Source organism: Lutra lutra, chromosome 3, assembly GCF_902655055.1.
Source record: "Lutra lutra chromosome 3, mLutLut1.2, whole genome shotgun sequence".
Taxonomy (NCBI): Eukaryota; Metazoa; Chordata; class Mammalia; order Carnivora; family Mustelidae; genus Lutra; species Lutra lutra.
Window position 1 is genome coordinate 98260582 of NC_062280.1, and position 11928 is coordinate 98272509.

Genomic DNA, 11928 nt, shown 5'->3' on the forward strand with positions numbered 1-11928 from the left:
AGCCTGGCCCAACCTGAGCTCCTAGCTAGGATCCCGCTGTTCCCCTGTGTGCTCTGTCATGGACCAGCCCCGCTGACCTGCTAGCTGTTTCATGAACCTGCCTCCTATTTTTCCACCTCTGTGCTGTTGTCCGTGATCTGCACTCACCTGGGCTGCTTTTCCTCTAGACCCCTGTTTTTAGATGTCCTTGGAAACATGGCTGATTCCAAGTCTGGGGTAGGAAATACACAAGCTCTCCCTTACATGTCACCTCTGTTTTGGGGGCTGGTCTAATTACCTCATACTGAAAGTTCTCCTCTCTCTGAATCGTGTGACTCTGTCTTATGGCACCAGATGTATATGATATATGGATCCTCAATGGGACTATAAATTCCTAGAAGGCTAGGATCTGGCTTATTTATTCTTTACATTCCCAGTGCTAAGCCTTTTGCCCTGTCACATAACAGTCTAATACATGTCCATAGAATGAAAGAAGGCTCAGATGACTGAACTAATTACTTATGTTCTGCTTGGTGTTATGGATATTAGGTTGAAATCCTCTTCTCATCCCCTTTCAGTCTTAACAGACCATAATCTCCTTGAAGGCAGGGATGACACTTCTCCACCTTGGTCTCCTAATGCAATGACTAGCTTATCTTGGAAGAGCTGTTCACTGCATACTAGTTGAGTTGAATTTATAGAAAAGAAGTTTAAAAAGAGGAATTTAAATCTAAAGACTCATTCTCTTCTCTCAGCCAACAAAGATTTGTTCCTTTCTACCTTAATGGCAGGGGATTTCAGAGCCAAAAGAAGGCACAATTCCATTTGCCCAGTTGTGCCATTACATAGTTTGGGATAGGCTGGCTTAATATTAATATTGCAATTCTTTTTTTTTTTTCCTTCTTGCTTTTCTTTTCTTACTCTCTGAGATGTCCTGTGTGACTGAGGCTCTTCTAAGCTCACTGCAGAGGCTCAGAATGGCAATAAAAAAGCTTCCCAGAAAACACTCCAAGAACAAACAACCAGTGACCCCAAGGATGATAGCACAAAAATGCTATTGACAAAAGATGGGCAGAGAGCGGTTGCCTTTATTTGGACAGAGTGAGGAAAAGAACTTGAAGTGACTCTGTTAGCCAAGTGCACCCTGGGTGTTCTATTACTCTTGGGGAGAGCGCATGCCTGTAATATCTGGAGTTAGGAGAGAGTTCTCAGCAGCTGCCCAGTGGCTTCTGATGGCAGATGTGGAGGTGGGTGATATTATCTGCATTCAGTCCCTCAGCCTAGGGGCTGTAGTTGGGGCTTGGACTCCATAGGCAGAATTTTTAGGCCCATGCTCTTTGCACCGTACCAATCTTCCCTTTGTTTCTCTTCTGTGAAGAAGCTGGAAGCCAGGGTCACCTTTTTTCTTCTTCTTCTTGGTTTTGTTTTGTTCTATTTTGTTTTTTGTTTGTTTTTCATTTGTTTGATTTTTTTTTTTTTTTTTTTTTTTTTGCCAGGGGAATTATAGAAGCCAGCTGGATAGTCAGTCATAGAACCTGGGTGTTTTGAGATCTGCTTTTTAATTCTTATTCTTCTACAAGCTATTGCAAGACACTATTCCTCTGGCCATTCTTTTCCCCCGTCTCTTTATATACCTAATACCTGCCCTCAGTTATCCTGAAAGTACTTTCTAGTTCTAAATACTTTTTGTTAAATTCCTGACTTTGCCTGATTCATTTTTGAAGGGTCCTTTAGAATGTTGCAGCTCATGATTTTATTTTCTTTAAAATCATCAGCTCTGGAATTCTCTGTTCCTATTTTTAGGCCTATTCTTAAAATGTGGAGTTTGTGACACAAAGGGAGGGTTTTCCAAACAACAGTACAGGTCCTGAGCCTTGTTCTCTTGATCAGCCTATAAAAGGTCAGCCTTTTTAGCTTCCTCATGTTTTCCCAGACAGAGAACACCCTCTCCCGCTTAGGGCACTCCAAGCATTGGAATTGAGAGAAGGGTGTCTGGCCACCTGGGGCTCCAATGAACAATGAAGTTGTTCCCTGACCTGCTTGAGTACTCAATTCGGCTGCCTGGGGCTGCTCTTGCAGAGAGAATGCTGGGAATATGTTTCCTAAATGTCCCCTCTATGCTAGGCATGGGACTACATGCTTTATGTAGAGTCTGAAATTTAACTCCCACAATTCTGGGAAGTGGTTTGTATCTTCCTCAATTTACTCATGAGCCTAGTAGAGAGATGGTATTCACCAAAATGTTGTTGGGAAGAAAAGGAAAAGTGAACACTGGGGGAAGGAGGAACAATGGGCTTCAGGAAAAGTCGTTTGCTCAAAACCACATAGAACACATATTGCATGGAGCACAGGGTGTGGTTCATAAACAATGAATTTTGGAACACTGAAAAAAAATAAAATTAAATTAAAAAAATACATAAAATAACATGCTCTGAAACCAGGTTGTCCAACTCCAAATCCAGTGTTTTATTTCCTCCTAATTGTTACGTTCAGAAAGGCCTGTGAATATCTCTCTTCTTCTATTTAGCATTTTCTGGGTTAGGTCACAGAGGGTCTGTGTGAAAATGCAAATGTTTCCTTTCAGAGGAATGAGATAGGCAGCCTCTGTCTTTCTGGCCTCATGGAGGATTCCTTGAGCAGATCAGCTTCACTTTGCAGGTTTGGAGGCAAAGGCTTCAGTTCAGAATGGATTAGAGGGAAGACAAGTAGCTCAGACACTGGAGAAGCATCCAGGAAGGGGATCGTCTCATCCTCACAGAAGCCCTGGTCCGAGAAGAGGCACAGCGGGCCCCAAGACAGTTCCGTTTGGCTGCAGGTGATGTGTTCTATCTCAGTCCTGTGCTGTTAATATACTGCGTGGCTCATCTCCGTTAATGATAAAACTGAACTGCTGATTAGAACACAATGCTTTTGATTTACACAGCTGGGCATCGTTTTAGGAATCTTCTCTGTTCTGCTGACAATAAACCGTCTGATTTTTATCAGTGCCAGGTCTCCCCCCTTTGAATAGGTAAACAGGTCATCGTATTTTGTATCTTGGAGTCGGGGGCTGCTTTCAAACACCCACCTTCGGGCATAGTTGCTCAGCTTGTGGGCCAGCGTTTGTGGGCTCACTTGTGTGAACTGGTCAACATTGTTTTCGTGACTCTGGGCTACCCTTTCAACCCCAACCAGCCAGCTTGCAACACCATGAGGTGTATATGGGCCCAGAATGCTAATGACTCAAGGCAACTCTTTGTCTCTAGGGGTGAAGTCATTTATTTCACACGCTCTCCTGACAGAGACTCTCCACCCCACATTCCTCCCACCCTGGGAAAGAAATGCTTTCTTTCTGAAAGGGAAAACTGAGCTGGCCTTGGGTAGCACTGGAAACAATTGAGGAGCTGCCTCTACTCTTCTTCCTCACCTTCCCCCACTGGGTACCAACCCAGTTTCAGCTCTGTCTTGGGCAGGGCTGGGAGGTGGTGCTACCTCCCCTTGAATGCTTTGGCCCAAGCATGGACAAAACTCCTTTTACTTCAACCCTTGTCATGAGCTGAAACAAGATTTTTGATCCTTTGCCTAGAAGGCCAAGGACAGCTGAAGACCATGTTCTGCTCAGTCCAGTTTGTTCCCTGCTGTACTGCATACTCAAGGATGCCCATGTGGTTATAGACGAGGCCAGTGGAAGGAGCTCTGTTTTGGGAGCTTCGCCTTGGTCTGCACTCAGGTCAGCTCTTTGACCTTGCTGCCACCTTGTCCCTGGGGTTGGTTTTCTAGTAACGATTTCCAATGCTGTGGGGCTTTATCTGCCCTAGACAACCTCCCAGAAGCAGACTTCTAGCCCAGTTTTACTGATGTCCTTTGAAGCTGCACCAGCCCTCAGCTCTGGCCCTGATGTGACTTTCTAGGATTGGATTCACTTATGGTTTCATATTTTTACTCATCTCCATGCTTCTATATTTCAACTTCTGGTAACTGATTTTCCCACCCGTCCAATTTCTACAGTGGAGACCTGGTGGTGGGGGCCTGGCTGGCCCAGATCTTTCAGGGTTACATTGGAAAGTAAGAAGACCACCACCCCTAACTGCGTCATGAAGATCAGAACCAGGATTAGAAGAACAAGGAGAACTGATAAAAATTTCAGAAGTCCCTGGGTCTTGTCAGGTTGGGTTAGTGTCTCAGAGGAAAGAACATGAAAATGAAAACCAGAGAGCAGGAACGAATGGATGGCACGGCCCCTAAAGCAATGAATGCATGTTCCCTCAGCCTTTGATTTTGCACATTTTCATCAGAGTTTGTGTGTATGGGGCAGATCCATTCACAAAGATGGGGCAGGTTGTGCTTTGAGCAGATAAACCCATAATTCTGGGTTGAGTCATTGCTGAACTTGGATTTGACACTGTGGTTAATAATGAGAAGAGTGCAATCATAATGAAAGCACAGGCAACCACATAGAGTATGTTTTCTTATTCTGGAGACCTCAGAGAAATGGATGGGAAGAATATCTTTTCTTCCCTTTCTAGATGCCAAAAGTCTGGCTCTAGTTTTCTTTAGCAGTTGACTTTGTCAAGCTTACTCCAATAGAATAGCCTTTTGTGTATTTTTTTTTCTGCCAAATCCCCTTGGCCTCTGAACTAAAGCAAACTCCACTGAATGTTATTGCTGAATAGCTCACGGCATGTTTATGATATGTGTGACTTTCTCTGGCTGACCTCACTGAAGGGGGCTTTTGCTTAGCCAGGGACCCATTTAGAGTGGCAGGGGATGAGAAATCATAGACCATCCAGCCTAACCTCAGAGGTAGGCAGATCTGAGAGACATTAAGAAGGAATGAGATCACAAAACATCTGGAGAAATATGAACTGACAAAAACTAGCTATTGTGGTTTTGTAAAGGGTAAATCTTGTTTGACAAATGTGGTGGAAAAAAAAAGAGAGAAAGAGAATGAAGGAGATCATGTGGAAAGCAGAGGGCTATGACAGTGGACTTAGACTATTAGGATTTCCAAAAGACTTTGCACAAGATGTTGCTAAGTAGGCTCATGCATTGGGTGGCACCTTTAGGCTTCCCAAAGCAGCCTACTTCAAACATGGCAATAAAGAGCTCAAGTCAAGATGTAATTATCCCCCTTCTTTTCCTAAGGGTACTATCCTAAATCCTCAGTTATTATACACTTGGGTAGTGAGACTAGAGCCAAGTAGGACTGTGTAGTTTAAGCCCTCCAACGTCCCCTGCAAGGTTCTTAGAATAATAGGTTGGCTTTGGTCTGTCTACGGGAGCTACTCTGGAAAGATGGCTGGGCCTCTTGAGTAGGACCATCCAGACATCAGTGAAATAGATTTCTAAATCAGCAGTTGTCTGACTACAGCCCATGAGCCAAATCCACCTGTGTTTGTAAATAAGGTTTTATTAGAACACAGCTATATCCATTCATTTACACATTATCTGAGGCTGCTTTCATGCCGCAGTGGCATAGCTGAGTACAAATGGTCCCCGACTTAACAATCATTCGACTTATGATCTTTCTGACTCTATGACGGTGCAAAAATGATATGTATTCTGTAGAAACCCTACTTCAGATTTGGAAGTTTGATATTTTCCTGGGCTATTGATATGCTATACGACATTCTCTCGTGATGCTAGGCAATGGCAACAAGACACAGCTCCCAGTCAGCCACACAATCACAGGGATAAATAATAGATACACTTAAAATCATTCTGTATCCACACAGCCATTCTGTTTGTCACTTTCAATACAGTATTCGGCAAGCTATATGAGATCATCAACACTTTATTATAAATTAGGCTTTGTGTTAGATGATTTTGCCCAACTGTAGGCTAAGGTAAGTGTTCTGAGCACATTCAAGAAAGGGTAGGCTAAGCTATGATTGTCAGTAGTAGAGGTGTATTAAATGCATTTTGACTTATGATATTTTCAACTTAGGATGAGTTTATCAGGATGATAACCTATTGCTGGTTCAAAGAAGTTTTGTAGTTGCAATTATATGGCCCCCAAAGCTTAAAATACTTTCTGTCTGGCAATTTACAGAGAAAGTTACTGATCCCTATTCTAGTTCATCTGTCACCCTCTCCAGTCAGCCATTTTAGGTAGCCCTATAGTGGCTTTCTATCATTTTATTCTGTTTCATATTCTTCCAAGCAAGTGGCACTACCTAAATTATCTTGTTGAGTAATTTACTTATTTTCTTGAACCAGAAAGAAAACTTGAAAGTAGAGATCTTGCTTATTATGTTCCTAACAGTGTCTCCCCAACTCCTAACATATAATAAGTTGTTCAATCACTAGTTATGGCATGAATGAATGAATGAATAAATGAATGCTTGTGGGTGAGAAAAAATGGTGAGGGAAGGGTTTGAAAATGAGACAATGAAGATGCTTAGTGACTGATAGAAAACAGAATGGTCATATAGAGGTGTATCTCATTTTATTGTTTATCATTCATTGAGCAAATCTATTGACACCTTTTTTCCAACAGCATGTGCTCCATGTCACTATGTCATGTTTTGGTAATTCTCTAAATATTTATTTATTTTTTATTTTTTATTTTTTAATTTTTTTAGATTTTATTTATTTATTTCACAGACAGAGATCACAAGCAGGCAGAGAGGCAGGCAGAGAGAGAGGAGGAAGCAGGCTCCCCGCGGAGCAGAGAGCCTGATACGGGGCTTGATCCCAGAACCCTGGGATCACGACCTGAGCCGAAGGCAGAGGCTTTAACCCACTGGGCCACCCAGGCACCCCTCTCTAAATATTTAAAACAGTTTCATTATTATTATATTATGATATCCTGTGATCAGGGTCTTTGATGTTACTATTGTAATTATTTTGGGGTGTTATTAACCACACCCATATAAGATGGCAAATTTAATAGATAAATGCTCAGTGTGATCTGACCAGCCAGTCCTTTGTCTCTCTCCCTTTCCTTGGGTGTTTCTAATTCCTGAGACACAACAATATTGCCATTAGGCAAGGTCATAACCCTACACAATGTTCAAGTGAAAGGAAGAGTCCCACGTTTCTCACTTTAATCAAAATCTAAAAATGATTAAGCTTAGTGAGGAAGGCATGTTGAAAGCTGAGATAGGCCAAAAGCTAGGCCTCTTATGCCAAATAATTAGCTAAGTTGTGAATGCAAGGGAAACATTCTTGTAAGAAATTAAAAGTCTACTGTAGCGAGCACACAAATGATAAGAAAGTGAAACATTCTTATTGCTGATAGGGAGAAAGTCTGAGTGTTCTGGATGAAAGATCAAACCAGCCACAATATTCCCTTAACCAAAGCCTAATCCAGAGAAAGGCCCTCACTCCCTTCTATTCTATGAAGGATGAGAAAGGTAAGGAAACTGCAGAAGAAAAGCTGGAAGCTAGCAAAGATAGGTTCATAAGGTTTAAGGAAAGAAGCTATCTCTGTAACATAAAAGTACAAAGGGGAAGCCACATATGCTGATGGAGAAGCTTAAACAAATTATGCAGAAGATCTAGATCTAAGAGCCTTAATGAAGGTGGCCACAATAAATGACAGATTTTCAGTGCAGATGAAATAGCCTTCCATAGGAAGAAGATGCCATCTCAGAATTTCATAGCTAGAGAGGAGAAGTTAATGGCTGGCTTCAAAGCTTCAAAGCTTCAAAGCACAGGTTGACTCTCATGTTAGGGGTGAATGCAGCTGGTGACTTTAAGTCGAAGCCAGAGCTCAAAGGCCTAGGGCCTTTAAGAATTATGCTAAATCTACTCTGCTTGTGTTCTATAAATGGAATAACAAAGCCTGGATGATAACACATTTGCTTATAGTATGGTCTACTGAATATTTTAAGCCCACTGTTGAGACCTATTGCTCAGAAAAAATTCTTTCAAAACATTGACAATGCACCTGGTTACCTAAGAGCTCTGATGGAGATGTACAACAAGATTAATATTTTTTTCAGTCCTGCTAACACAAGATCCATTCTGCAGTCCATGGATCAAGGAGCTACTTCTCCTTTCAAGTCTTATTTAAGAAGTGCATTTCATAAAGCTATAGCTGCCATAGATAGGATTTGGGCAAAATAAATTGAAAAACTTCTGGGAAGTATTCATTATTCTACATGCCATTAAGAGCATTCATGATTCACGAGAAGGGGTCAAAATTCAACATTAACAGGAGTTTAGAAGAAATTCCAACCCTCATGGATGACTTTGAGGCGTTCAGGACTTCAGTGGAGGAAGTAACTGTAGATGTGGTGGAAATAGCAAGAGAATTAGATGTGGAGCCTGAAAATATGATGAATTGCAGCCATCTCATGATAACATTACAATGGATGAGGAGTTGCCCCTTATGAATGAGCAAAGAAAGTGTTTTTTTGAGATATAATCTATTCCTATGCTGTGAAGATTGTTGAAATGACAACAAAGGAGATATATATATATATATATATATATATATAGTATAGTTTCTTTATATATATTTTTATATATATAGTTTAAAATAATATATAGACTTAGTTGATAAGGCAGCAGGATTTGAGAAGACTGACTTTGATTTTGAAACAAGTCCTCCTACTGTGGGTAAAGTGCTATCAACCAGCATCACAGAAAAATTGTTTGTGAGAAGAAGAGTCAATTGATGTGGCAAACTTCATCATTGTCTTATTTTAAGAAACTGCCATGGCCACACAGCCTTCAACAACTACCATCCTGATCAGTCAGCTGCCATCAACACTGAGACAAGACTCTCCATGAACAAAAAGGTAATGATACATTGCTGTCTCAGATGATGGTTAGCATCTTTGAGCAATAAGGTTTTCTTGGGGGAGGGGATGGAAGGGGCAGCGTGAAATTTTTAAGCAGGCTCCACACCCAATGTGGAGCCCAACACAGGGCTTGACCTCCTGACACTGAGATCATGACCTGAGCTGAAATCAAGAGTTGGATGCTTAACCTACTGAGCCACACAGGTACCCCAGCAATAAAGTATTTTTGATTAGAATTTATACTTTTTTAGAGACAATGGCATTATATACTTAATAGACTATATTATAGTCTATAGTATATAGTCTATAGTATAGTGTAAACATAATTTTAATATGCACTAGGAAACCAAAAAAATTAATTTGATGTACTTTATCATGATATTTACTTTATTAATGTAGTCTGGAACCTAACATGCAATATATCCAAGGTATGCCTGTATTTGTGCTTTCTGCTTATGTGGTCAGACAACATTAGTCCTACATCAGTTGGAACAAACATTTAAATTGATCGACCCACTCTGTGTTTTTGTTTTTGTTTTTTGTTGTTGTCGTTGTTATTGTTGTTTTTAATTTGAGAGAGAGTAAGATAGAGAGAGAGAGAGAGCACAAGCAGGTGGAGAGGCAGAGGGAGAGGGAGAAACAGACTCCCCGTTGAACAGGGAGCCAGACATGGGGCTCCCTCCCAGGACCCTGGGATCATAACCTGAGCCAAAAGCAGATGCTTAGTTGACTGAGCCACCTAGGTGCCCCCTGCCCACTCTGTTACCATAAATTATAACCTACCCTAAATAATCCAAAGCAATTTTTCTCTCCATGGTTTGTAAATATTTTCGGGAAAGGATATTGCACACTTAGCTATAGTGGCCTGTGACTTCCTTGTCCTTTTGTGGCTCTCTCATTGCTGAGCTTTTGATGTCTGGGCCACTGCAGCAGGATGGGGTTATAACCCAATGACAGGTGGAAGGACATAAAGGGAAGTCAAGCCCATTCGGTCATCTTGACTCATCCCATATGCCATTAAGAACTTGGGCATTATCTACATTATATTTATTTTTACTTCCAGAAGGAACTATTGACTGTTGCAATTATATACTCTTGCAAGATAATCATCTAGCCAAATGCAGCTTTGTAGTCTCAAGAAAACAATAATGTAAGCCTCATCATTAATAAAATACCCTAGTATTTCCTGAGTGCTTGACAACAATCTGCAAGGTAAAAGAACGTGACTCCAACCCCTGGGTTCTAGTCTTTTTCCTGCAGCATTTCTCAAGGAAATCTCTGGTGCAGTTCAGTGGGTAGCATGGCATTTTGTTGGATATGTTGCCATCTGGGAAAGAAGAGAGGTGCTTATTTGCATGAAAGTTCTCTTTATTCTATGGTGGTTTTAATTTGTCTTAGCATAAATGTCATGACTACTAGGATCATAACAAAAGGACTCAAGAGCCAACTTCAACCAGGCCCCACTGGTCAAAGATGAAACAATTTGAGGATCAAATATGGACATTAACTTCAGTGGACTGATATTCATCAAATATAATTAAATCCATGAATTCAAAATGACATTGGGGAGGAAAAAACCCTAATTGCTCATCACTGATAGATGCTAGGGAAACAACTCACTATTATGAACACTAAAGAGAAAGAATCACATACTAATTCTGTCTTTCTGATACAAACTGTACCACTGAGTAACCAAATAGTAAATAATGGGAAATTTATATTTACAGATGTTTCCAGTTACTAAGTGAGGAAAGGATGCTAGCATTGGATGAACACCCAGACAGAACCACTAATGAATGAGTGGATCTCGGCAGTGAGAATGAGTGGCTGATAACATCACAAGAAAGAGAGGCAATGGTGTGCCTCCTGACCAAAGAACACAACACCACATTTGAGGTGGTCTTGTCAAAGGATGAAATTGAATCTCAACAAGCCTCTAGATGCAACTACTAATTAATAGGAAATACAGAGGACGGAAGATCACATCAGGAGACACCACTTGAATGGAGATGGCAAAATCCAGACTGGAAAGCTCTGCAAGGTAAATGAGCTTGTTCCTTCAAAAAATGCATTGTAAGAAAGAGAAGAGGAGGACGAGGGGAACCTATGAGTTGAAAAAAAGTTAAGAAATTCATCCACCAGCGATAATGCATGGATCTCATCCGTATTCTGATTCCATAAACAAACTATAATAAATTATTAACATTTGTGTCAATTAGAAATTTGATATTAAAGAATTATTAAGATTTTAGGTGTGATTTGACATTATATTTTTAAAAGAACCCTTTAGAGATACTTACTGAAATATTTATAGATGGTATGTCTGTGATTTGTTTAAAAGTGATAAAGGGCAGAGAGTTAGCTGAGGACAGAGGTGACATAGGACTGGTTCTGAGATGAACACTGTTGGGTAATAAGTTCATGGGGCTTATTATATTGTCCTCTCTATACTTCTCTGTTGACTGATGGCTATTAGAAAAAAATTAAAAATGACTATCGTGGGGCGCCTGGATGGCTCAGTGGGTTAGGCCTCTGCCTTCGGCTCAGGTCATGATCTCAGGGTCCTGGGATCGAGCCCCGCATTGGGCTCTCTGCTCAGCAGGGAGCCTGCTTCCTCCTCTCTCTCTGTCTGCCTCTCTGCCTACTTGTGATCGCTCTCTGTGTCAAATAAATAAATAAAATCTAAAAAAAAATGACTATCTTGGCAAAAAGGGTGATGGTTCAACTAGTTCTTTCAATGGCAAATAGAGGTGACTTATGACTGTATCATTCCTTGTGAAATTCATTCATGTGAACATATACCTATATGTATGCTTTATGTATAATACAATTTTTATATTATAACATTGGATTGTATATAATATTATTAGTTATATACATTTACTCATATATTATTATATATAATACATATTATACAGGTATTATCTAGTCAGTCACTGGGTTATCTCAGTGATTTAAACGTAGTTAAATAATCAGTTAAAAGGATTTGCTTAATGCAGTACCTGTTACTATTTCTTCACTGGGTAACACATGATAAGGGTAGTTCCAATTGTGGAAAACACAAATTTCATTCATTAGTTTGTTCTTTCCAAAAACATTTCTCAAGAGTCCACCATCTGCCAGCACTAGGCTGACCTCTAAGAATAAAAATCAGTTAAGTCATGGTCCAGTCCTGGAGAAATTCATTTTCTAGAGAGGGAGACAGATCAGTAAAACC

General features: G+C 40.5%; 1 long non-coding RNA gene across 4 annotated transcripts in view; it reads left to right on the forward strand.

Annotated features, from left to right (window-relative positions):
• Positions 1 to 11213, forward strand: part of LOC125096094 (uncharacterized) — a 30871-nt gene extending 19658 nt beyond the window's left edge. For 3 of the 4 annotated variants that reach the window (XR_007126059.1, XR_007126056.1, XR_007126057.1), the window contains 2 exons: positions 8618 to 8708; positions 10439 to 11213. This is a non-coding gene — a long non-coding RNA (uncharacterized LOC125096094). Of the gene's footprint in view, positions 1 to 3966; positions 5301 to 8617; positions 8709 to 10438 lie in introns of those variants that run through there. The other variant, XR_007126058.1, reaches the window with a different exon arrangement.
• The last annotated feature ends 715 nt before the right edge of the window (positions 11214 to 11928 follow it).